Here is a 26974-nt window from a genome sequence, read left to right on the forward strand (position 1 = left end):
TCTGCTAAATGTCTGGACCCTTTTATGTACGAATGCGCTTACATTTTAAAAAAAAATTGTGTATTTTTTTACATAGAATTATAGCTCTACTAGCCCCGGTGAACAGGGCTTCGAACAGAGTCATTTATGGAAGAGTGGAAGTAGCTGTAGGGACGAAGGGAAGCATAAGAAATTGCAAAAAAATTAATTCGAGGGTTGACGAAGGAGTTTATGAACTTTCTGGGAAACGAAGAATAAGCAAGTGAATGAAGTTGACACCCGTAGAACAAGGAATTTTTCTCTTAGTTCAATTACCAAATAAGATGGTGGAATAAAAGAAGCAATGGAAAGCTGATCACAGAGAGAAACGTTTCACAAGGTCATGGTCACAACTGCAAATGCCTAGCTTACTTCAAGTAAATGAGCTAACAAGTTGAAACGTATACATATAGGAATATTGGTATTTGCATTCTTCGTACACATGTTAATATTAGTTACTGTAATAGTGGATGCATTAAGAGTAAAATACAATGCAGGTAAAGTGTTTTTGGTGTACTCAGAGCAGTCATTGAGTGCATGCGGGAAAATAGCAGTAGAAATATTACCATTTTAAAAAATGACATCCTTAAGAGAGATATGTATTCGGGTGAATTTTTACAGGAACTGGCTTGCAAGAACGACATCTACCTTATCAGCTCTCAGTAAGTGGGAGTATTGATGCTGTGAGAAAGAAAGATGGTTTCCATTACTAATTCCAATCTTTAACATTCATACTGAAGATACTTTATGACAACAGACGTAAAAAATTAAATTTTGCCATTCTTTATTCTTACAGCACGGTAATGGGTCATACATAGGAATACTGCAGCATCGTTTATTGTCCGTTATTTTTGCATGTTACATTAAATAACTCAAAAACAAGAGAAAAAAGTTATGTATTTTATTTGGAACGCCACGTTTGAAACTGAAGTCCAGCAGCGCTATACTCAGTGTAGTAAAAGGAAAAGGTTCTCTCATCTGCGTGGCCTGTAAAGTGTGCTTGAACGGCGATTGGCAGTAAAGCAAATCTCAAAAAGCTGCCCTCCAGCAGAAACTTGCCAAACCAGTTTCACGTTGTACAAGAACACCAGGCTCTCGTCGACTCGAAGGCTAACGCTGTTGGGCGCAGTAATCTATTACATATTCCGTTAGTTATGCAATACCACTTCACGTGCTCTGCACGGGCGCTGCAACATTCTGGCCGTTCCGCGAGCAGGCCACTTGCGCCATGCGTTGGGTAACGACGTCTGCACAACAGTAGTCTCGAAAGAAGCAAGTAAGTGCATACATTTGTCTCTCCCTCTCCTTCAGCAAATAATTGTCTTACTATTCTTGTCTGTCAATAACAAAAGTGTCGGAAATGAAGGCTTTTATGAATGTAATTGGTGTACCTGCCAAATCATAAAAGTGAATAGATACACAACTATTTCTCTGTTTCAAAGACAGGAAGGGAGATCAATGTTTAACGTACATGGATGTAGAATTCATTAGGCTCCGAACTGCACTGCAGTATGTTACCTATCAAACCGAAATATGGTTATCAGATTAGTACTTCAAGCTGTAGTATATGATTTACCGACCATCTTTGAATAGAAGAGAATATTAATATATGTAAGCATAGTGTAATATCACTCCACAGCCAAGGACGCAAACGGCCGTTTGTGGGATGGTGACTGACTCCGAGGAAGCCAATTACTGTCCCTGGCTTGTAAGAAATGTCCACCTGCAGAATCTGGGTGCTAAGGGTAGGGCTAAACTTCAAATATCTCCGCAGCGTCTCGTGGAGTAGCGTCATGTAACACTGTCAGTGGTGATTCAATTGGATGGTGAAATTAAACTAGGCCGTTTCACTGGGCTGTACAAGAGGATTAGGGGCATCGGAAGCATTTCATGCTCTTCCTTGGGGGATAAGGCGAGGTGTTTTCTTAATGTTCTCTCAAATTCTTAAATGAAGTTTTCGGTGAACTACCGTGTGCCACTGCCTTGTTGCCGTGATATTTCAGTGCATTCATCTGGAAGTTCAGGTGTGTTTGTTTAACTTACACTGAGCTCCTCTCTTTGAAGACTGTGCCGGCGCTTGCGTGGTGTACTATTCATTGCTGCGCAAGTGTTATTTGAGTGCATTCTCTTTTGGCATAAGTCTGTGATTTTACTCTGTATACTCTTCGCGTTGTAAGCTCACTTAACACATATCAGATAGGTCACCTTATTTCGACAAAATCGCAGAAAGAGTTCGATTACCTTAAGCAAGACGGTTCCAATGAATGGATTAGACGCGATACCCATATAGACCTCCCCCTCCCAGCTGATAAAGTCTTCTGACCGTTACATTTCTACTGATTCCTTGATGATGACCAGAAAGCTCTAGCTGAAATTTCGTGTCAGAAAGTTACCGACATCTAGCAGTTCTTCCGAACTTTCGTGGAACATATTGTTTACGTCTAAGTTATAAACCTCAAGTCACAATTGATCCTTTGTGCAACTACGATGTGAGAACTGCTCCTCATCCACCTCACAGACCTTAAGCTCTCTTTTACAATTTCTCTAGACTCACATTCCGTAAAGGACTAAGTGAAAACTAGATTAGTGTTTAACATTTCGTGGAAGACGAAGTCACTGGAGTACGACGGAAAGGGGCCATGTCCTTTTGAAAGGAATCCTTTGACGCTTGCATAAAGCGATTTACCGAAAGCACAAATATCCTAAATCTCTATGGCCGGATGAGGATGGTAATTTATAATCATCCCGAATGCGAGTCTAGTAGATTAGGACTAATTCTCTCTTCAACGACTACAGAATCATCGTCCTCAATCGCTTTACTCTGCAGGCAGGTAACTTCTCGTCTGTGTCGAAACTGTTCAGTATCTGGCTAGATATCTGACGTTTCTGCGGGAGCCACAGTAAGATATAATAATGGTAGCCTCCAGAACAACTGTTTCTACGAAACAGACCCGAACTACACATTTCATAGCTGTAGGGTAGATCTACGTTGTTTCCTTTTGTTTTTCGTCCAATCACAGGTAGCCTTTCCAAACATTAAAGTGTATGTAGAATGAATAGAGGACTGACAGTGGTTATCGTTGGAATACGGCTAGTATTAGCTACAGGGTGACAATTATTGAACTATATGAAATAAAATGTAAATTAGTCGCAAACTACGGCCTGCACATACTTTATTCAACGTGTAAGCGTCACTACAGATATTAGGACTTACGTTATGACATGTTCGATATGCCTGCCGGCATTGGCGATGACGTGGCGCAGACGAATAGCGCAACTGTGCATGACCCCCTAAAGTGTCGGGACATCTATGCTGTCGATGACCTCATGAATGGCTGTTTTCAACTCAGCAGTGGTTTTGGGGTTACTGCTGTACACCTTGTCTTTAATATAGCCCCACAAAAAGTAGTCGCATATGTTCAGATCGGGAGAATATGGCGGCCAATCGAGGCCAATGCCAGTGGCCTCTAGGTACCCCAGAGCCAGAAAGCGGTCCTCAATGTGCTTCTCCAGGACTTCAAACACTCCCCTGCTTCGATGGGGTACAGCTCCGTTTTGCATGAACCAAATTCGAAATCAGCGACACTTTGGATAATGGGGAAATTATCTTCCAAAACTTTTCACGTACCGTTCGGTAGTCACCTTGCCATCAAGGAATATCACACGGATTATTCCGTGACTGGACATTGCACACCTCAGAGATTACCCGATCGCGAAATGCGGATTCTGGGTGCCCCAAATGCGCCAATTTTGCTTATCGATGAACCCGTCCAAATGTGAATGGACTTCGTCGCTAAAGTGAACCATATAATTCCCATCATACCCCGCAGCCAACTTCGAACCGTGAACGTCCTAACGCTAATCGTTCAGAAGTTATGACAATTTTATTTCAGATAGTTCAGTAACTGTCATCGAGAGCGTTAACTGTTTGAAATAAGAAACACGTTCATCTCCAATCATAGCCTCACACACAGATGTCAGCAAGGTCAACTCCTTGTGTCAACCCAGCCTATACAAAATGTCGTATTTCAGAACCGTGATACACCGAATGCCGAAAGTATCTGTTAGTCATACAGATCAACAAAATGAAATTAGGCCCTATATCATACACAACTGAAAATTTATTTAAAAAGAACAATGTTTATATCGGCTTCTCTATTAATAACAAAATACGGCAAACAGTGATCCGTGATGCAAATCTTTCCAAGGCCCCATACAGTAAATCGGAACTATATAAGCTCCAATGTGATTCGTGCTCAAAATTCTACGTTGGTCAGACTGGCAGAAGATTTGAGATTAAGTAATAAGGACACCCTGGTGCCTTAAAGTCTGGAAACTTGAAAAATCAACATTTGCAGCCCACATTGCAGAAGAAAACAATTCAGTGGGAAACAATGAGAGTAACATGAAAATATAACAGTTGGCAGTAAAAGAACCACTATGAATCGGTTAGAGGAAACAGAAATACACACTCACAGAAAGACTTCCACTGATAATTTCCTTAATGAGCAGACTGAGTTTCCTGAAAAACTTCCAAAAAGTATTTTCTATACTCCAAAATAAATAATGTTTGTGCCCCTATCTACATATCAAGAAACTAATTTTATAATATTGTATGTGCCTACAACAGCCAATGTCATTCATGAGACTAAATACTAACAAATTTTAATATATTATCAACATCAATGTTGAAACAGCACGTAAGAGTTTCACACACTTTCTTGTCCACTTTGGTTCATCCATCGTTATTTGAAATAAGTTAGTAAGGCTATTATCCACAAAACAGACTCTGTGTTTGTTTTCGTAAGTCGTGAATCAAAACATGTGGGGCGGATTGAAAATTCGTTTTGTGACCAAAGGAAAGTGTGATTCTGAAAATACGAACGTATTGAAAATATATGTCATTGGAAGAAAACCGAAAAAACAAATGCGCCATATAGACGTCTCACGTAAGGTGCAGTCCAGCACAGATCAGTAGCGCATCCAGTTTGATTACACATTTGTAATTGTAGATTATTGTTTATTCTACGACACCTCTCAGCAGCCATCAAGTGGATCATATGTTTTGATGAAAGCATGAAAAACCGTCCGATGATGAACTGTGAACAATTCGAAATCGCTAACGGTACCTTTTTAATAAACTAACCTAAAACCAATTTGTGGCTCGTTGCTATACACCACCAGCAAGGATGGTAAGTAATTAGTTATTATAATTCTTGACTTCTAGACCATAAAAATTAAAAACAACGTCCGTAATTATAAAGGAAATAAGTCGGCGATTGCCATTTGAAATTCTTTCAAGAAGTTCATCTGATTAAACTTATTCTGCGTTGGAGACGAAAAAGATTTTTATTGCAATTCGTTAGAAGTATATGTCATACTGAACAAATGAAGAAAAAACAAATTTGTGCGAGTCACTCTACACGCCACAAAAATAATGAAGATAATTTCATAAATAATAATCGTACGGCGATATCAGGAAAACAGAGATCACTCAATTCCTTTTGCGCATTTTTAGTTAACAGAACCCATGTGTATGCTGACTATTAGCAGAAAACCACCTGTGTAGCAAAAAATGCTGTCACAAGCTTATGGAACTCTGTCCTCTTCGCTACTGTTTTCCAGACAACGCAGTGGTACTCGACCACAGAAGTGGCCATTTAGCATGAAGTACCGAGAGATGAGGTTCAGTGGTTTCCACATTGACTCGCGTTTGGGAGGACGGTGGTTCAAATCCACGTCTGGTTATCCAGATTTAGGATTTCCCTAAATCAGTTGACACAAAAGCCGTGATGGTTCCTTTGACATGGCGCAGCTGATTGCGCTCAGCTTGCTTACGTAATCCGAACTTGAGCTTCGTCTCTAAATGGCTCTGAGCACTATGGGACTTAACAGCTATGGTCATCAGTCCCCTAGAACTTAGAACTACTTAAACCTAACTAACCTAAGGACATCACACAACACCCAGTCAGCACGAGGCAGAGAAAACCCTGACCCCGCCGGCAATCGAACCCGGAAACCCGGGCGTGGGAAGCGAGAACGCTACCTCACGACCACGAGCTGCGGACAGCTCCGTCTCTAATAACCTCGATGTCAATGGGACACTGAACTCTAATCATCCTTCTTTTTCAGGTAAAATAAGTAAATAAAGCTGTCATCAGTCCGAAGGTTAGTTTCAACACCAAATAGTTTTACTAGGCACGGTCATATTGCAGGTGGTATGCCATTGCCTTCCTCCAACATTTCTGTTGACTTTTCCAGGCAGTTTCAAGAGGATGTACAGTTTAACATAGACTCCGAACAATTGTGCAGTGCTTCAATTTTCACATCAACATATATTGTCAGCTGCGAAAGAATTGATAAGTGACACATAAAAATCCTAGCACTGACCTGGAAATGAAGTCTTCGCTTTGTGATCCGTAGTCTGGCACTATGCCACTGAGCGACCGAAGCACACTTATTATGAATGCCGATGTCTATAGCAGTTTTCATAGAACGGAGTTGGAGGACAACAGAGTACAGCTGGACCATTTGCTCGCTGATTATAAGACTGAGCACCCGTCTCCTGGATTAAATACCAACTTCTGGGCTGTGTTTCGTGGAGTGTATGAGATCTTTGCTCTATGTGAATAGATTAAGCGCTATAGCTGAGGACGTTTTTCCAAAGGACTAGGCTAATTGCAGGCAGATTGTCTCAATGAAGTCCGTCCATATTTCCGTATTGCGCCATCTAAACACATATACTGCACTACAATGCACAGCTCATGCAGACATGAGTATATCAGTGCTGCACAGTACTGAATAAAGATGCTACAATATGACTGCGGTTTTGCCAAATTGCGTTTCTCTGACGTCTATCTTCTTCTGAACACAAGCTTGGGACGAAATTTTGTTACAGACATTATCGCACTTTTAGAATGCAAGCAAACGAGCTATGTCTCCCGAGTGCGTGAATTTTGGTTTATACTGTGTGCTGGGGAGACACCTAGTCTGCAATCTTACCGAGAAACGAAGCGGGGTTCCCATGTACCAACAATACACATCGGTGACTACAGGAGTTATCTGTTCTGTGTCAGAGTGTGGCTATGTGAACATTTCACCCTCTCATAGGTTTCGTCATATAAATATGTGAAGAAGAAGAGAAAACAACGAACAGAAATAACAGTAATAATTGTAGATCGGTATAGCACAGTGTATACTGTTTTCTGCACGAAGTATGAAGTTTGTTAGGACAAGGTGCAACTTCTTCTCAAGAAATGAATACCCTTTAGTAACGCCTACAAGAAAAATTTCAGTGCTAAATCTTCAGTCCGGAACCGCGCTGCTGCTACGGTCGCAGGTTCGAATCCTCTCTCGGGCATGGATGTGTGTGATGTACTTAGGTTAGTTAGGGTTTGGTAGTTCTAGGTCTAGGGGACTGATGACCTCATATGTTAAGTCGCATAGTACTTAGAGCCATTTGAACCATTTTTCAGTGCTAAATACGTACACATTTCAACTAATTGACTTTTTTCAATAAGAATTACATCCAGTCACCATTTGATCTTATTCGAATACAGAAAGTTTGTTTCAGATTGAATTTAAAAATAAAGCTAAAATTTAGATTTCAATATTTAGTGTGACGATAGTTTGCATATTGTGCTGGAGTTGAACGCATAGTGGTACTATTTTAATGGCACCATTTTATGCATAATTGTCTGAATAACTCAAAGCAGTTCGCTTCTCTTTCAAAGGGAAAAAGAACATATTTGTGATTTCTTCTTGTAGGCGTATAAACTCTTATAGCATATGTAACATTGTCAATGACGATTTATTAAAATAAACGATTTATAGGGATCAAGTCAGTCTGAGCAACGACACGACTGGTTTAGAATAAATACTTATAAGACGTAAGAAATCGATTCTCTCCTGGAAGCAGCCCGTTCTTCTGTAGACACGCCGTTATATGACTCACTTTACTGATGCCGCATTTCGGTGAACTTGTTAACGCTAGTCCTCCAATTACTCTCAGCTGCCTGGAAACTGCTTTCCGCTGAAAACCTCTGATGCTGAACACATAACTGCAATGACAGTAGGTCCGGTGTCACTGCTAAGCCCGATATTTGAATTTTGTGCTTTTCACACAGTCTTTACTCTGGATACAAGATGCAACTACTTGCGGGGTCCTGCCCACTCGTCTCTTATAGGGCGCCTAAAGGATGTTGCTTTCTCGAATAGCTATAAAACAATTCAAGCAAAACACATTGACAGTTTTTATTGCACTAAAGTAGATTGACAGTACTTAACTTTGGTTACAACGAGTTGTCGCAAGCGATGGGCGACATGCAAATAATCAATGTCTTTCGCTATATACAATGTCCACGCAAGTAATGGATGTGGATCACAAGACCAGGTCTACTAGTGTTCGTCTTCTACTGTCTCATTACTGTCCGGCGGAGGCTGGCCGAAGCGGCGCTTATGATCTCTTCTGATAGACGATGATATTTGGTTTGTGGGGCGGTCAACTGCGAGGTTATCAGCGACCGTACAAATTCCCAACATTTGCTCAGACCAATCTCGCCACTTTCATGAATGATGATGAAATGATGAGGACAACACATACTCCCAGTCATCACGAGGCACGTGAAAATCCGTGGCCCCCCGGGAATCGAACACGGGACCGCGTGCTCGGGAAGTGAGAACGCGACCACGAGACCACGAGCTGCGGACACTTCTGATAGAGGCCGCTCCTGTCGTGGTGGGATCCTAGTCAGCGAACTATTTGCTGACGTCGTCTCACTGCCTTCTCTGCTCTTGCTTTCTTCATCTTCGTGCCGTCGCTTGTCGTTAAGCCGGGACACAACTATTCTCACATTTCTTACGAACTGGGCACAAAACTTCCAGATTTTTCTCTGCTCTAAGTTCTCTCCAGAGAAAGTGCTTAAATATCTTGAGATTATAAGTTAGCCAAAATCTTCAACGAAAGTTAGTCATAAAGTGTCAATTATCATGACGGAAAATTAAAGTTAGGTACTTAATACCTCGTTTGTTTGTTTGCCGGCACATGTCTGCAGTTTTGGTTCACACTAAAATCCATGTACGAAAACATCATAGTACGCCGACAGAGCAGCCAAATCGAGATGCACAGTCTATTGATGAATCAGAGTACCATGCCGTAATTCATTTTCGGCGTTTGAAGGGAAATAACGCTGTATTAGTCCATGCTGAGTTACTGGAAATGTACGACAACAATACACCGTCACATGACACACTGACTGCATGCTACAGACGCTTCCATTGTGGTCCAGCGAGTTTTAATGATGAAGAACGAAGTGGTGGAGCATCTCTCTATGAATAAACAGGAAACACATGATAAGTGGAGACCCAGTGTATCACAGAGGAAGTGATAGTGGAGAAAAGTGAAAGCCAGTCATAGATAACTTTTCAACATTTTGATCGACGTTTTGAACATGTGAGTGCCCACTGGAATAGGCGACTGTTGTACCCACGCAAACAGTTCGCCGAATTGATTTAGCACTGGAAATGTTGCAGTTCTGCCAGGCCAGTCCATACGGTTCCTTTGTCCGTCTACTCACTATGGACGAGTTGCTGGATGCATCACTATGAATCAGAGATAAAGGAGCAAAGCAGGTACATGGATTCACCATCGCCGAAAAATGGGAAAAGCCGAATGCCATGCTGCGGTGCTGACATATTATGGTCACAAAGGACAAAGCTTCACAAGACCATACTACGGAAATTTCCTGTCGACATTACGGAAGGCTGTCAAAACAAATGGTCGCTGAAGGTGTCCAAGGGGACATTTTTGCCCCATGGTAACGTCCCAACTGCATCTTTTGGCTATCAGATGTTGCCTGATCCCTCCTCCATGTACCGTCCTCACATGAAACCCTTTGTGTTCTTCCCCTTTCCTCGGTTAAAGAAACCGCATTTACGAGTTATGGCGAGGTTGTTACCGAAGTTGAAAGTTTCCTGAACAGCCAAAATGCCGACCTTTACAACCAAGGTCTCCGCAAAGTTATCCATCTTTGAGAAAAATGTGTTGCATTGAAGGGCGAATATGTGGAGAAAGAATAACACCATCATCAAGTTTTAAGGTCGGAGCTTGAGTCTATAGAGCTTTAATGTACACGGCTATTCCATCTTCAGTCCTCAAGCTTTTCCTTCATCTATATTCGGAAGCTACCCAACATACAGGTCTACAAATTTATACTTTCCAGTTCCTACAAATTCATACAAAAATAAGTTCATTTAAAAAACATAATAAAATAAGGCACTTGTTACATTATAAAGAAGGGCTATGTTCTTCAGGTCTAATACAATGGCATAAGTCTTAATGTCTGTCCGTGTACTTCTTCCCAGCGAGTCTCCGTAGCGTTTTCTTGTATGCACTGACTGATATACGCCCCGTACATCATCCAGCAGTAGTCAGCTACCGTGCCGAAATTCCACCGGTCCTGGTACTCCAGTCCTATTTGTTTAATGTTTTGGTGCAACCCTTCTCCCCGTTCCTCACAGACAGCACCTAAATTTCCTGCAAAATACCTGATGCAGGGGTCCAGAAAGTACTGGTTCAAATTCATTGAGAAATTCAATATTCTGAAGTTATCCAGCATGTTTCTTACTCTTTGGGGCTGAAAAAAAAACCTGTTGCAAATATTTTCCGTTAGTCAGGCCTAAGGAAAACGTTCTTCTTTCAACTTAGCTTTTGGTAGCCACAGTAACTTACTTGCCATATATTTGTCAGTGTTACCATCTCATGGTAGGTCCTTAATAAATTGGTTCATAATGCCAACATTTGTGTGAAGTAGACGCGGAACGTCTTTTGGAGCCCACTTTTCAGTCGAATATTACGTTTTTCCCTCCAACTTTTCGAGTTCGGATTGGTCATATTTTTTGAGAGGAGTGCTTGTCTTCTGCACGAATGTCTCATTTGCATAGGAACCAGGAGTCTTTCCTCACAACTTGAACACACTCTATGTGGACTCAATGACTTGACCTCATCGCCAATGCAAAATACACTCGTTTCACAAAATCTGTGATTATCCTTGCTGCTTCTCCACAACAAGTTTTCCACAGACGTTTGAGAAGTGGTCAGGAGAATTAATATAACTTCTTGAAGCCACGAAGTTCTCAAAAGCAGGCGTGAGTCTGTTTATCACACTGCTGAAGTTTGCGTGAAAAACGATGTGTGGAGAAAAGCATAAATCCTCAACATTATTGTCACCGAAACATATAGGCAGTTTTTTGTAGCAGATTACATAGCAAACCTTCAGAAAATCCTACTGTCGTTATTTAATGGTTTAGCATTCCTTACAGAAGTTCAATATTTGTGCCAACACTGCATGGGATTGAACATTCTAAGTTCTTTACCTGAAATCAATAAAGAATAATACACCAGAAAACCACTTTACCTTCCAGGAAAATATTTCATTGTCACCCAGTGTAATGGGGAATATCAGACGTAATCACTTCATGAAGTTTACAGCATAATGCTGCAAAGATTACCAGCTTCGCACGGATGAATATTGGACACCTTGGACACTGGCTAAGTAAATATTGCTCTATCGAGTAGAATAATCATATACACACATCAAATTTTTTTTTGCATAAACCTGGTTCCCAGAACTCCTGAAGACAGACGTTAACTGTGGATATTGTACCGCAGTAACAGTCCGTTTGACTGTTCAGAGATATCACTAAACCCGCCCTAAGGTGTAAACAACCATGCATGAGCAGCGCCTATTAGACGGAGGGGGTCTGACAGCCAATCAGTTCCAGTCATTCAACCGGGAAGGAGATATGTAGCTCGTGTTGTTTAGAGTTCAACCTTGCGTAGACGATCAATACCGTGGTTCGATCGCGTGGAAGGGCTCTCAACAAGGGAAGAGTCCAGGCGTCGTTGAGTGAACCAAAGCGACGTTGTTCGGACATGGAGGAGATACAGAGAGACTTCAACTGTCAGTGACATGCCACGCTCAGGCCTCCCAAGGGCTACTACTGCAGTGGAAGACCGCTACCTACGGATTATGACTCGGAGGAACCCTGACAGCAACGCCACCATGTCGAATAATGCTTTTCGTGCAGCCATTGGACGTCGTGTTACGGCTCAAACTGTGCGCAATACGCTGCATGATGCGCAACCACACTCCCGACGTCCATGGCGAGGTTCATTTTTGCAACCACGACACCATGCAGCGAGGTACGGATGGGCCTAACAACATGCCGAATGGACCGCTTAGGATTGGCATCATGTTCTCTTCACCAATGAGTGTCGCATTTGTCTTCAACCAGGCAATTGTCGGAGACGTGTTTGGAGGCAACCCGGTCAGGCTGAACGCCTTAGACACACTGTCCAGCGAGTGCAGCAAGGTTGAGGTTCCGTGCTGTTTTGGGGTGGCATTATGTGGGGCCGACGTACGCCGCGGTGGTCATGGAGGCCGCGGTAACGGCAGTACGATACGTGAATGCCATCCTCCGACCGATAGTGCAACCATATCGGCAGCATATTGGCGAAGCATTCGTCTTCGTGGAGGACAATTCGCGTCACCATGGTGCACTGTTTGTGAATGTCTTCCTTCAGAATAACGACATCGCTCGACTAGAGATGCCAGCAAGTTCTCCAGACATGACCCCCTACGATCATGCGTGGGATAGATTGAAAAGGGCTGTTTGTGGACGACGTGACTTACCAACCACTCTGAGGGCTCTATGCCGAATCACCGTTGAGGAGTGGGACAATATGGACCAACAGTGCGTTGATGAACTTGGGGACAGTATGCCACGATGAATACAGGCATACATCAATGCAAGAGGACGTGCTCCTGGGTATTATAGGTACCGGTGTGGACCACTACCTCTAAAGGTCTCACTGTATGGTGGCACAGCATGCAATATGTGCTTTCCATGAGCAATAAAAGCAGAGGGAACTATGTTTATGTCGATCTCTACTCAAATTTTCTGTACAGGTTCGGAACTCTCGGTACCGAGGTGATGCAAATCATTTTTTGGTGTGTGTGTATTAGGTACTTACATACACCTTGCCTAAAACATTATTTTATGCTGTCCTGAACCCGCTGCCCTTTCTTCACGTCATTGGTAAATTAAATCTCGCCAGCAGCGTTTGTCAAATTGATAAAACGGTGTGGAGGTATTCCTGAAACAAAATAAAACGAGTATTTCATGCAGAGAAAACCAAATATGCCTTGCAAATTTTGCGAAAATGAGTATAAGCACCAATAAAAACGTATTACATTATCAGGCGGGGGCGATGCGGGAACTGCCATAAGAAACACTGACCTAGCTAGAGCCCTGCGCAAGCATCCATGACGAAAACTCCATTGGCTCGAATGGTTCAAATGGCTCTGAGCACTATGCGACTTAACTTCTGAGGTCATCAGTCGCCTAGAACTTAGAACTAATTAAACCTAACTAACTTAAGGACATCACACACATCCATGCCCGAAGCAGGATTCGAACCTGCGACCGTAGCGGTCGCTCGGTTCCAGACTGTAGCGCCTAGAACCGCACGGCCACTCCGGCCGGCACTCCATTGGCCGTGATATCCAAAAATCCAACGAGATGGCGCTAGAAAAAGTGCAACTAGTCTACCGAAATGCGAAGCCTGAAAGTGGGTGAGGTTCAGTACGTAAAAATAAATTACTATTTAAATCAGTAAATAAAATGTCGTGAGACTAGGGCCTCCCGTCGGGTAGACCATTCGCCGGGTGCAAGTCTTTCGATTTGCCCCCTCTTCGGCGACTTGCGCGTCGATGGGTATGAAATGATGATGATTAGGGAAACACAACACCCAGTCCCTGAGCAGAGAAAATCTCCGACCCAGCCGGGAATCGAACCCGGGTCCTTAGGATAGACATTCTGTCGCGCTGAACACTCAGCTTCCGGGGACGTAAATCAGTAAGTGATATAAAACAGGGACGATTGTGGAAAGAAAACTAACACGATACATCCGTTAATACAGAGACTCAGTATGTATAATGGACATTATTCCTAGCAATTTTTCAGTTTTTAGAGCATACCAATCTCGAGAATTCAGGACCAGCACTAAGTGCGCATTTACATTATGCAGGACACCTGATCGCAGACATACACGAGAGTATATAAATCAAATATTTGGAGAATAAGGGTATCAACCTTAACGTTTTAGACTCCATAGTGATTTTCCAAGCTTTAAAAAAATCACATGAGCTCGCCTTAAACACCCAGACAGAACTGAGACGTACAAATATTTTAGGAAATTTGACTACCTACCTAGCTCATTGTTCTTGTTATTTGACAACATACTGCGATGCATGCAGAAACTTTTACTATTTATAAATTATCAAAAATGGTTCAAATGGCTCTGAGCACTATGGGACTCAACTGCTGAGGTCATTAGTCCCCTAGAACTTAGAACTAGTTAAACCTAACTAACCTAAGGACATCACAAACATCCATGCCCGAGGCAGGATTCGAACCTGCGACCGTAGCGGTCTTGCGGTTCCAGACTGCAGCGCCTTTAACCGCACGGCCACTTCGGCCGGCTATAAATTATCCATCGGTTTTCGAAGTGCGTGGAATAAAATCTATTATAAATATTAAGTAGTCTGCATCATACGAGATTTACCGTATTAGTTTTCTTTCCACGCATCGACCATGGTTCATATCACATGCTGATTTTAAATTGTAATTTTTTTCTATGTAAGCACCTCCCCCTCTTGCACACTTTGCTCTTAGGTGCATTTTCTCTAACACCTTCTCGCTTGATCTTAGAATACTACGGCCGATGCAGTTTTCCTCGTGGCTGCTTGCATAGGGCTTTAGGTCGTTCAGTGTTCTTTATGACAGTGCCCACATCGCTTCTAGATGGTAATATGGTATGTTTTTATTATGTGAATGCGAGGCCCGCCCCGGTTGGCCGTGGGGTCTAACGCACGGCATTCCGGACGGGAAGGAGCGCCGGTCCCTGGCACGAATCCGCCCGGCGGATTTGTGTCGAGGTCCGGTGAACCGACCAGTCTGTGGATGGCTTTTTGGCGGTTTTCCATCTGCCTCGGTGAATGCGGGCTGGTTCCCCTTATTCCGCCTCAGTTACACTATGTCGGCGATTGCTGCGCAAACAAGTTTTCCTCATACGCGTACACCACCATTACTCTACCACGCAAACATAGGGGTTACACTCGTCTGGTGTGAGACGTTCACTGTGGGGGGGGGGGTTCCACTGGGGGCCGGTGTGGGGCAGCGGAGGGGTGAAGTAGACTGCAGTAGTCGTCGTGGTGTAGTGGACCACTGCGGCTGCGGCGGGGCCGGAGCCTCTCCGTCGTTTCTAGGTCCTCGGTTAACATACAATACAATATAATGCAATGTGAATGCGAGGTGTCTGTTGTTCTAGACATGATCGAAAGAACAAACACCACGCATTCATGTAACTGATTCACAATGATGGGCAATGAAGCCACAACTGTCAGTGCGGATGCACATTATTGTTCGACCACTAGCGGAAACCTAAAATTAGCGATCGTAGACGACATGGACTGAGACTACGGATAGGTGGCACTAGGTAGGAATGTGGGTCGGCCGGGGAGCGTGCCGAACTATTTCATGCACTTGGGATGAACGCTGTGACCGGATGGCACAGTTGTTAGCGCAGTTGCCTCGTAAGCAGGAGACCCCAGGGTTGAGTTCTGGTGCAGCATACATTTTCACTTGTCACCACCGATTCCGTATAAAGTCTTGATGTGGCTGAAATCATCAGTTCCTTCACTTTCCTTTTTTCTCTTCCCCCTCATACGTCAATTTACGTAATATGGTATATTTTGATTGGTACTCATATACATTTTCGAACGTTTTGCAGGGCTTATTTTATTCTCTCAGCACCAAATACTCGTTTTATAACGTTTTAGGGAAATTTTCATTGTAATCAATTTGAGAAACGCTTCTAGCGGGTTTTAATTTGTCAGTGACGTTGAAAGACGGGGAGATACTTCAGGGCAGCTTAAAATAATATTGTAGACAAAATTTATGAAGTAGCTAATGTACATGACTTTCTGTTCCACAGAGCAACATTTACTATGTCCGTATAACAATAAAAAACTGTATAATACTTCTTCTCTAATCCATGTTTGGATCACATGAGGAGGCGCCCAGACTGTAGTGAAACCGGCCATTGTTTTAATAGAAATTGTCTACAGCCAGAGCGATGTCTTTTACCTACTCATAAAAATATTTCTCCATTGGCAGTGCAAGGGCAACGAAAGGTAGCTACCCCCGAAAAGGATCGATACCTTATCTCAAATACTACATAACTGTTGTTCCAATCAAACTGTCCACGAATCTCATTGCAGCTGGTCTGTTATGCCAAATATACGGCAATTCAGAAGCAGGCCCATGGTGCAGTTAGTAGCGTCAATCCGGATTTACTCCATGAAAGAACGGCGACATGTTCTCTTTACAAATAAATTGTGCTTCATGGTGCACAATAATCCCCCACTTTCCTGTCTAACGAAAGTGTTCTCTGGTACAACAACAGTAAAGTTACTATCTTCGCAGTGATGGGGGCCTCGTGTCAGGAGACATCGAGCTTGATTTTTATTTTGCGTTAGTAAAGGTACTGTTAACGTTCGTACGTACACACTACAGTTACTACAAACGTATGAGTGACTTTTCAGAGATGCACTTGGTCCATACATTTTATTCACAGCGCGTACGACCTGGTACGATGGACGAGTTTCTCAAAGGCGACAACATCCACTGACGGTACACGGCAGCAAAGTCTCCGGATCCTAATTCTACACAGCATGCTTGGGATGCACCGAGAGGTGAATTTAGCCCCAAATTACCACCAAGAAGTTCCTGCTCCCAGACATCCACAATCCTATTTTGAGGTTTGGGGTCAACTTGCAACACAGCTCTTGAACTCTGTTACAGAGAGCACACTACTCAGATGTGATACATATGTCGCATCTATGAATAACCATTATTCTTACTTACCGTATTCTTGTCGTGAAATATGTTTTCCGGGTTTATATCTTCCTTGCAACAACATTCAAGAAATATGGTCTCGTTTTCTTGTTATCATTAACGTCTGGAAAGTAGTGTACATTATAACAGAGCAAATATCGCCTGAACTCCAGAGATTTAACTTAAACTGCTTCCTTTACATTCTAAATGTAATTGAACCGTTCCTTTAGTAATAATAATAAAGAAAGAGCTTTATGAAACTCAGCGTTTGTGTCTACCTGCTCTTGACCCGCGTTTGATTTCCGGTACTGTCAAGCGTTTTCCTTCGCGGGAAGGAAGAGCACGAGAAGCACTAGGGCTCGTGGGGAAGAGAAGTATAAGTCCTGCTTCTCTAAAACCGACATTATACATTGATTAGTCAGGAGAGCACAGTGCTGCTCACTTCCGTAGCGACATTCAGTGAAAATACTGGACGACACTGACGTCGGTGGAGAATGCGTGGATCATCGCGATGTTATCAGTAATACTGAACACGACGTTTCCTTTGATATTTATAAAAGTTTCAATCACACGTTTAATATGGCAATTTCCTTGATCGTCGATTAATTATTGCATTGAAACTTCCTGGCAGATTAACACTGTATGCCGGACCGAGACTCGAACTCTGGACCTTTGCCTTTCGCGGGCAAGTGCTCTACCATCTGAGCTACCCAAACACGACTCACGCCCCGTCCTCACAGTTTTAGTTCTGCCAGTATCTTCTCCTCTCATTCTGGAATTATTTCACTACTAGTAAGTCAGTAGATAGTGAATGTTAGAGCCTCAAGAGGTGCGATGGGTCTTAAACAACCACTTGGTGTCTCTATATGCGTGTTAGAGGATCTTACCCACACACAGCATACAGGACTCTGTGTCACCTTTGGGACACAAACACACCTACAGAGGAAACCTAAAGAACGACAGATTCTGGAATATTTAAGAACGGTTCTAGTTCAGTGTATGTAAACTAATATCACAAATGAGAAAAGGAAAACCAAACAATCAGCCGCGAGTATTAGAGTTTGGAAGTCGAGAGCAACGCTAGATTCAGCCACTGCTGCATGTGAACGTGTGCAGTACTTTGGCAGTGGCGACCACCCACTATAGCGACAGTGAACACAAAAATTATCTCTGATGACTGATGACTACGTCCCTTGCAGAATGGTCCACGGGCTCCACCAGCAGACTCCCGTTACCTCAGCCGCATCTTGCTCGGGAGTGACTCGCTTGGTACGACGAGAACAACTGCTGACTAGTAAAAACATCTTTTGCTACGACGTGTCACAACTACAACTTCATGATAATGTATGAGCTTTTTGGAACCCACTGCCCTACTAAAATAAAATCCTAAAACTGTACTCTGGACAAATAGCAAGGGCCGCACGGGATTAGCCGAGCGGTCTAAGTTAATTACGTAGCACAAGTTCTGCCACCACCTGCGATTTTTTCGAAAAGCATCGCATCTGCACTAGGACATTTTGTGAGCCACGGACGTATTTTCAAAGTCAAATATGACATTCTGATGCTCCCTACGAAATGTGGTGGGTTATATCTCACCGATGTCATTAAAAAAGCGCGAGCCTTATACCTTTCTACCACATACAAACAATGGAAAGAACCAAGTGGTACCCTTGCTGCACATTTGTTAAACGAAGTAGCTCCTGATGACATTAGTGTACCTATAAATTTCCAACACATACCCAACGGACTATACCACTTGAAATACTTTTAGTAGAATACAGATACATACAGGCAAGGATCCCTGAAAAAAAATCATGAAAGTAAAAGAACTTTACAATAACTTGATGAAAGACAAACCCAGAAACGACGTAGAACAAAAGTATCCTTGTTGTAACTGGGAAACAATATGGGAAAATATTCACTGCCGGAACCTGCCAACGTATGTCAAATCGAAGTGGTACTTTGCTGTAAACAGGAAAATTACGACGAACTCTAAACTTCACTCTATTCGACTGGCCGAGTCACCGCTGTGTACACTATGTAATATACCAGATACCGAAGAGCATAGATTGCTGTGTGACAGCGTAAAAGACATATGGCTCTACATAAGACAAAAGATAGCGAAAGTCAGCATAACTACGCCCAAGGCCGTTACGCCTGCTGAATTTTTAAACCCTGACAGTATACCTTACCCTAAAACAAAACGAAACGCAATTAACTGGTTGAAAGGCCAAACGAAGCATTACATCCTAACAAAAGAATCAAGCAATAAGGAGGACTTCTGGGTATACCTTCCAACTGACCACCACAAAATGATGTGTACTAAAAAATACAAACAAAATAATGCACTTTTTTTTAACTAAAACAATACTGTAACCAATAGAAGTGCGTAATTTACATTACACATCCAAGCATTTCGATATTAGACGAATGATTTTTGGTTAAAGTTTGTTCTTCACGTAGCAGGAGGAGGATTTCCAACAGAAAGTAATCAGAGAAGATCATCAGTATAGACCAGTTAAGCCTATGTGTATATATTACTTTGTTTCGCGGGAAGCACAGTGACGAAACTGGTATATATCCTTTATTTAGTTTCTGTCTTTCTTTCCTTTTCCTTTCACAGGAAGACATATTTATATTAATTATGTGTAAAATCAAGCAGAAGAAGCCTACTTTACTTCATTGCCTTCTGAAGAAGAGAGTTTTACTTAACAACAATAATGAGTTTGCGTCTTTCCGTTTTCCCACGCACGGAAAACGATATTTATAGATGCGGTTACATTTCCATAACAATTATGTGACTGCCTTCTCAATGGAATTTACATTTATTTTTATTCAAGCCATGTTGCAAAAAAGGCAACAGATGGGGCATACTTAGTTTGTCGTTCAGAAGAAGCGCGTTTCCACAACATCAAGTTACATTCTCTCTTTAAAGGCGGAGGAGCAGGGCCGAGAAGGCAAAAATTGGCGAGCGTAAAGGATGGGTTGAAAGGGGGGAAGGAGACCCGCAAAAAAAGCGGTCTAAGGTGCTGCAGTCATGGACGATGCTGCTGGTCCCCGCGGAGGTTCGAGTCCTCCCTCGGGCATGGGTGTGATTGTTTGTCCTTAGGATAATTTAGGTTAAGTAGTGTGTAAGGTTAGGGACTGTGTTTTTTTTTTTTTTTTAATGTGTGTGAAATCTTATGGGACTTAAGTGCTAAGGTTATCAGTCCCTAAGCTTACACACTACTTAACCTAAATTATCCTAACGACAAACACATACACCAATGCCCGAGGGAGGACTCGAACCTCCGCCGGGACCAGCCGCTCAGTCCATGACAGCAGCGCCTGAGACCGCTCGGCTAATCCCACGCGGCGGTTAGGGACTGATGACCTTAGCAGTTAAGTCCCATAAGATTTCACACACATTTGAACATTTTGAAAAATGGTAAGGAGTGCAAGGAACGCTGCAAGGCTGGTATACACTATATTATTGAATTTTATAGACACACTCAACAGTCGTAGTATTCACTTTAGCAGAGGTGCTGTGTGTGGTGTCACCGCCTGACACCACACTTGCTAGGTGGTAGCTTTAAATCGGCCGCGGTCCATTAGTACATGTCGGACCCGCGTGTCGCCACTGTCAGTAATTGCAGACCGAGCACCACCACACGGCAGGTCTAGAGAGACGTACTAGGACTCGTCCCAGTTGTACTACGACTTTGCTAACGACTACACTGACGAAGCCTTTCTCTCATTTGCCGAGAGACAGTTAGAATAGCCTTCAGCTAAGTCCATGGTTACTACCTAGCAAGGCGCCATTAACCATTTCAAGAGAGAGTCTCACTTGTATCATCAAGAATGCTGTATACAAATGATGGGTTAAAGTTAAGTATTCCAGCAGCTATGTACTTTTCTTTATAGCATTCATTAAGTATCCAGTTTCAGACTTAAGCAAGCCTGCGTGAATTAAACGCGTGCCTTTCGGTTACCCGTCACTGTGGACTGGCTGTCTTGTCAGTCCACTACACTGTGCACATGTTAACAGATCACATGTCATCTCAAACATATCAGCCGAGTGGCTTACAGTAAGACGGCAATAGGAAAAGACAAAGAAGAGTTTACCCCAGTCTCCATCTACACCTGGCAGTGTGTGGTATGAGGTACTTCCGGTACCACTATCATGTTTTCGCAGGGTGGGAAGAAACCTCCACAGGGTCTTTAATTTTTTCATTTATGTCGTAGCGATCATTATGTGAAATGTATTTCAGAGGAAGCAATGTGTCGCCAGACTCTTCCTCGAAATTTTAACAATAGAACGCTTCGTGATTAACACCGCTTCTACTGGAGCAACATAAATTATTAATTGGAACTAAAACACGGGATATAAATTTGATACTTTAAGCTTTAATTAAAGTACTGCGAGCTGGTTTCAATATGTACGGATATGTGTATATTTGAAAAACTTCAGGTCAACAAAATATTGGCTGGAACCATGTGGCATGGTACAATGATACCTAAGGGCCTTATGGTAGAGGCAGGGTGAGGGGAGGGTCAAATCAGAAATGCTGCTAGGCTCATTGCACGGATCAGTCAATAAACAAGCGCCCCAGAGGCGTAATATCTTTCGGAATTAAAATGGCAAAATTTTCTGTATCTACATATCGAAATTTCGATAAACTATCTCAGTGACATCGTCGCTGACAATATGTCGGAGATGGGATATCAACATTTTTGATGTATCGATTTTCTCATCTATCAAAATTCTGGTGATCATAACCTTCCATATATTACTTACACGAGCTTTTTCACGTTTAAAAACTTTTGAAGATAAATTTGGGTCTATAAACAAATGAAATGGCCAGGATCCCCCTTCTGCTGCCTAGTGGAAGCCTTTTTAGGTGACGTCACTTCGGTGACTTGCGAGTCGATGACGATGAGGACAACACACACACACACACACACACCCAGTCCCGCCCGAGCGGCGAAAATCCCCGAACCAGCCGCAATCGCACCCGGGACACCGAAATCGAGAGGCAACACACGAGACCACGAGCTGCTGACTATAGACGTATGCCTTTTAACCTTCGATCACAAAACTCTGATATAGTAAATAAATGTGTCTGTTCTCTGTTGTTAAAGCACCAATCAAATATCTTCAGAAGTGCGGGTTTTCAGCTCGTGGCTAAGCTTAATTTTGAACATATGGTCCTATACACGGAAGCAGATTGGTTGCGAACTTACCCAGCCAGGTGTGACGTGGGTTTCTCTCAAGAACTGTTTCGCCCATCTCTCTAACTCTTCACTTCTCTGATATGTTAGAACTCAAAGGTTCGAGACGCGCCTCTAACAACAAGAAGACTTCTGACAACGTTTGACAATTCTATAAGTAGAATGTCGAGTTCTATCAGTTCTCACATTCAGTAGCAATTTTAAAGTTTATTTTTAGAGAATCCTTGTAATATTAGGATCTTGTCCCAAATGATCACTGGTATTAACTAAACATATTATGAATATAAAGAAGTCTGTAATTGTATTCGTTATGTCGTCCAACCAGAATGTATTTCGTATGGTACCTTCAGATAGCAAATTTACAGCGAGGGGCAAGTCTTGAACATTTTTACTTTTGACAATCAAGTCATTCACTGCATAAACCGTTGAAACCTCCTTATTAGTTACACCTACAAACATTTTGTATGGAATATCTTATCAGTGCGGTACAGACAGCATCTGATACTTTAAATATTCCGGAGTGTGTGACTGGTGCAACTCATCAAGTGATACTGATTTAATTCACGGGCCAACAATGTAACGTACATTTAAACTATGTCATTATGTCTCACCAAAAATCCATTGCAATTTTAATTATTAAACATTGTCTCTAATTCTTTGAAGTTCATGCTTAATAATTCAGACGTTTGGATTATCAAAGAAGTTTTCACCGTATTTCTAGTTGATACTTCGTGGAGGGGCACAGCTTATTCCATGAGCCACCTAAAACAGGTCAAGTCGGCTACAGACAAAGACATGTCAGCTCATCAAGAGAATTAAAACAGTCACCGTATGTTGTCACACGCACTGTAACAAAAATCGAAACAACCTGGTGAATAAATATTTGGAAATATAGCATGCTGGTATACTGAGACGGAAAGCATCTTACATGAATGTTGTTGTATTTCTGAACCGTGCTACAGTTACTCGTAGATTTGTCGAGAGTTCACAGCAGGTGAGATTTAATTGTGAACTTCGAACACCCCTCAATAATGTACACAGACGTACCTTGAGAAACTTAATACCGTTCTCTAACGTAAATCTTAAGAAACTAATTCAAAAATGTTCAGTGCTCATCTAACTACTATTCTACTTTGAGGTAAATTGTTTCGTCCAAAAGAACAATAAATCTCCACGTATTCATCGTAATAAATGAGTTTACTTTTTTTAAACCTGCTCTAATTTCGCTCTCTCTGCACAGAAAACATAATTACTAGTGTTTCGAATAAAGTCATACGTAGTAGCTTGCCAGAGTGGTACAATAATATTAATAAGATGCAGGTATGAAATTTTCGGTATTCATCGACATATTATCCGGTAAACGCCAACGAACTATGACCTTTGTCATTTTAATCATATTTCACCATATTATACAAAGATATATTGGCTACGTGCGGATGAGGGTACAGATATACATACATTGTGCGTTCATTGTCGTCTGATCAGCGTATGTAATTTGTCATATCTGTCCTCAACCTTAACGCTCTTGTCTGAAGAACACTCATTCCCATCAGAGCAACATCTTTTTTTTGCTTTTACCATCATGTTGCCTCCTTTCTGCTAAAGACAGTTTCAAAAGACATCTAACTGCGTACATACCAGAACAATAACGTCGGCGTTTATATTCGTACTCATATCTTATCCCACTACAACTTAATTCCTTCTTTTACACTTCAGCTTTCTCAATTCGCAAAGTTCCTAAGTGGAACATTTACTCACATTTCTCTCTCTTATAATTCACTATGTCATAATATCCAGCTTTTGTTAGTACTGACAATCAAATGGTCTTCGATCTTCGATACGTAAACCTTTTTACCAAATTATCCTTTCACTCCTATTACTACCGTTATAACTACTGTTTAGAACATTTTAGTTATTATCATTATTTAGGTAATCTTTCCATACCTGCGTCATCGATAGGGGCACAAAAAGCAGACTCATTACAGCACCCCAGTCAACTCACACAATTAAATGAAGACTAACGGAAGCTGGGCTACCAAACAGGCAACCAGTGAGAAAGATTTTGTTAACGCCACAACGCAATCGGCTGCGTTTCGAGTGCGGTGCATTATTTTCAGAGAAGAGGCTCGGATTTGATTTACCTAGGATGTACATCACCTTCAAGTATGGTGGCAATGACGGGAGATGACTAATTTTGCCAGTGTCTTGGAGAGACTCACTAGTGTTATCCACCTGTAAGGAGCCAATGGGTTTGATTTCATGTTACCTCCAGTAATAATGTAAGGAACTCTCACTGCAGTGTCCACGTTTCTGACATCCAGAAGATATTTCTTTCTTATTAGGACAATGGAGATGCAGTCTTTGTACAAAGCACTAGGTGAGTGATCGTAGAGGGGCTTGGTGAACACGAAACGCAGACCTGGAATTGTATAAGGAAGATGCGGAATCTGAGCAACGCTGTAGCGAAGTTGTTTTCCTGTTTGTCCCTGCGGCGAAGTACTTCCATGAATTCCGCTGTTTATTATTGCTGTCATTCGAGCTAGTGTGTTTCCATGCCGACCGAGACGGCTGTTTGTCACATGTAGTCGTGTGTAATGCGGAAAATTTGTGACGTATTTGCCAGTGCTTTCCCGACTCTTAAATTAACTCAGAACTTGGTGCAATCGTCGAGGACTTCTAAAATCAAAGACAGTCGCTACGCATGAATTAATCCCACGATTCCAAGAGTACCATGGTATAACAAGACATAAATATCGAAGAGCTTCACGACAGTTATAACACGTTTGAAATTTAATCACTGGAAGTCCAGCAAACACCTCTATCGAATCAACTTAAGCGCCACTCTTCTATCCCTTTGTGGAGAGGAAGTAAATCCAAGCCACATATTCCTACAGTGGCCTCGGAACACATAACACATAAACGTCCTTGCAAGTAATCTTTGGACTCTTGGTCATCAGTTCCTAAGCAGCCCCTAAACCTTGTTAGCATCCAGCGATATAGCAACGTATAAAATACTCTACAAGTTCGTCAACAGTGGGAACATCCCGATATAGCTCCTTGTCGTGCTAATCTAGGGCCCTTAGTAATTGACAAGGTATGGAAAGACAAAAGCACAAATTAACCGATTATAATCCCACGTGCTACTCTGCAGGATATAAGAAAGCTCAGCCCATAACTTAATGTCATTATGAACCTCTTATCTGTACGAAAGACAAAAGCACAAATTAACCGACTATAATCCCTCGTGCTACTCAGCAGGATATAAGAAAGCTCAGCCCATAACTTTATGTCGTTATGAACCTCTTATCTGTACGTATCTCAATATTTGTAATTCATACATATAGTTGTAATACCCAAATCTGGTTCTTGTATACTGTTCTCATGTTCTGTACCGTATAGATAGTACTTACAGAACAGCGCACACATTCAGTTCTCTGTCCGGAGCTTCTGAAACAGTTCTTACAGGTTATACAGAAGAACATTTTAGTGCTAATTTAGGTAAATAGTCATTAATATGGATTGAACTGGGTACGCCTCAAATGTGTAAAAACGACCACTAAAGATTTCTGATTGTGTTACCGGTAGGAGGAGGAGGAGATTAGTGTTTAACGTCTCATCGACAACGAGTCTCTAGACGGAGCACAAGGTCGGATTTGGGAAGGGGGGAAAAGGAAATCGACCATGCCCTTTCAAAGGAACCATCTCGGCATTTGCCAGAAACGATTTAGTGAAATCACGGAAAACCTAAATCAGGATGGCCGGTCGCAGGTTTGAACTGTCTTCCTACCGAATCGGAGTCCAGTCTGCTAACCACTGCGCCACCTCACTCGGTTCGTGCTAAATCTATGTACCTTATTACTGTAGGAAGGCTTAAACTAATGTACATACTGCAATGTCAAAACAAGGTATAGTATAACATTTCTAGTGTTGAGATGGCTCTATGAGCACATTCCGAAAGCCATTAAAAAAAGTTTGTTCGTTACGTGAAGCACTTCTTCGAAAGACATATCTTGAAACGGTAAGGCCTAAGTACACATCTCATGGTCCCTGGTGCGACAATCAGAATATGTTAATTTTTTCCTACATAGTAACGACGATCGCTTAGCGCTTTTAGGTTAGCTGTGTGTAGACAATGAAGGTAAATTTCCCAGTCAGCTATGCTTCCCTTAAATGACAGGACTGATGAGACCAGAAGTGTTGACTCACATTTACTGAATAATTCTTTTACCATTTGGATTTACAGCTCCTTGTGCTAACCGTTTTTGGAGTTAAAATTGTAGGAACTGAGGTCCGCCAGTTATGCAAAACACCGTTCTTTCCAAGTACCCAAATATGTTTCAGCATCACTGTGCCATCATCAGCGGGTTTCCGTTTTATTTATTCCGTAATGTGAACAACTTTATTAAATGATTACAAAATTATGTGGATATTTAGTTCAAACAATAGTTCGTTTCTTCTTGTTAACACCTTTACAATTGGTGTGCATGATGCAGATAAATATTGCATTATAGGACAAGAAATACGATGTACGAATGACTTTTCTTAATATTTCAACGAGATAAAGACACTCGCCCCCTCGATGGCACAATCTGTATCTAACGCAATTCAACCAACAGGAAAGAAAATATTTCTTTTAGTTTTATTTGAAGAGTTTTGGAATACTGAGCTTACATATTTGAAAGAATCTTTGCTTAAAATTCCACTACATTCTTATTATCTTCTGAAATCACGAGTATGCGCTAAAAGTAATGCCTCCGAATTTTTATGTAAAAACTCTTAAAGTTTT

The sequence above is a fragment of the Schistocerca cancellata genome, chromosome 4, assembly GCF_023864275.1.
Source record: "Schistocerca cancellata isolate TAMUIC-IGC-003103 chromosome 4, iqSchCanc2.1, whole genome shotgun sequence".
In the NCBI taxonomy this organism is placed as follows: Eukaryota; Metazoa; Arthropoda; class Insecta; order Orthoptera; family Acrididae; genus Schistocerca; species Schistocerca cancellata.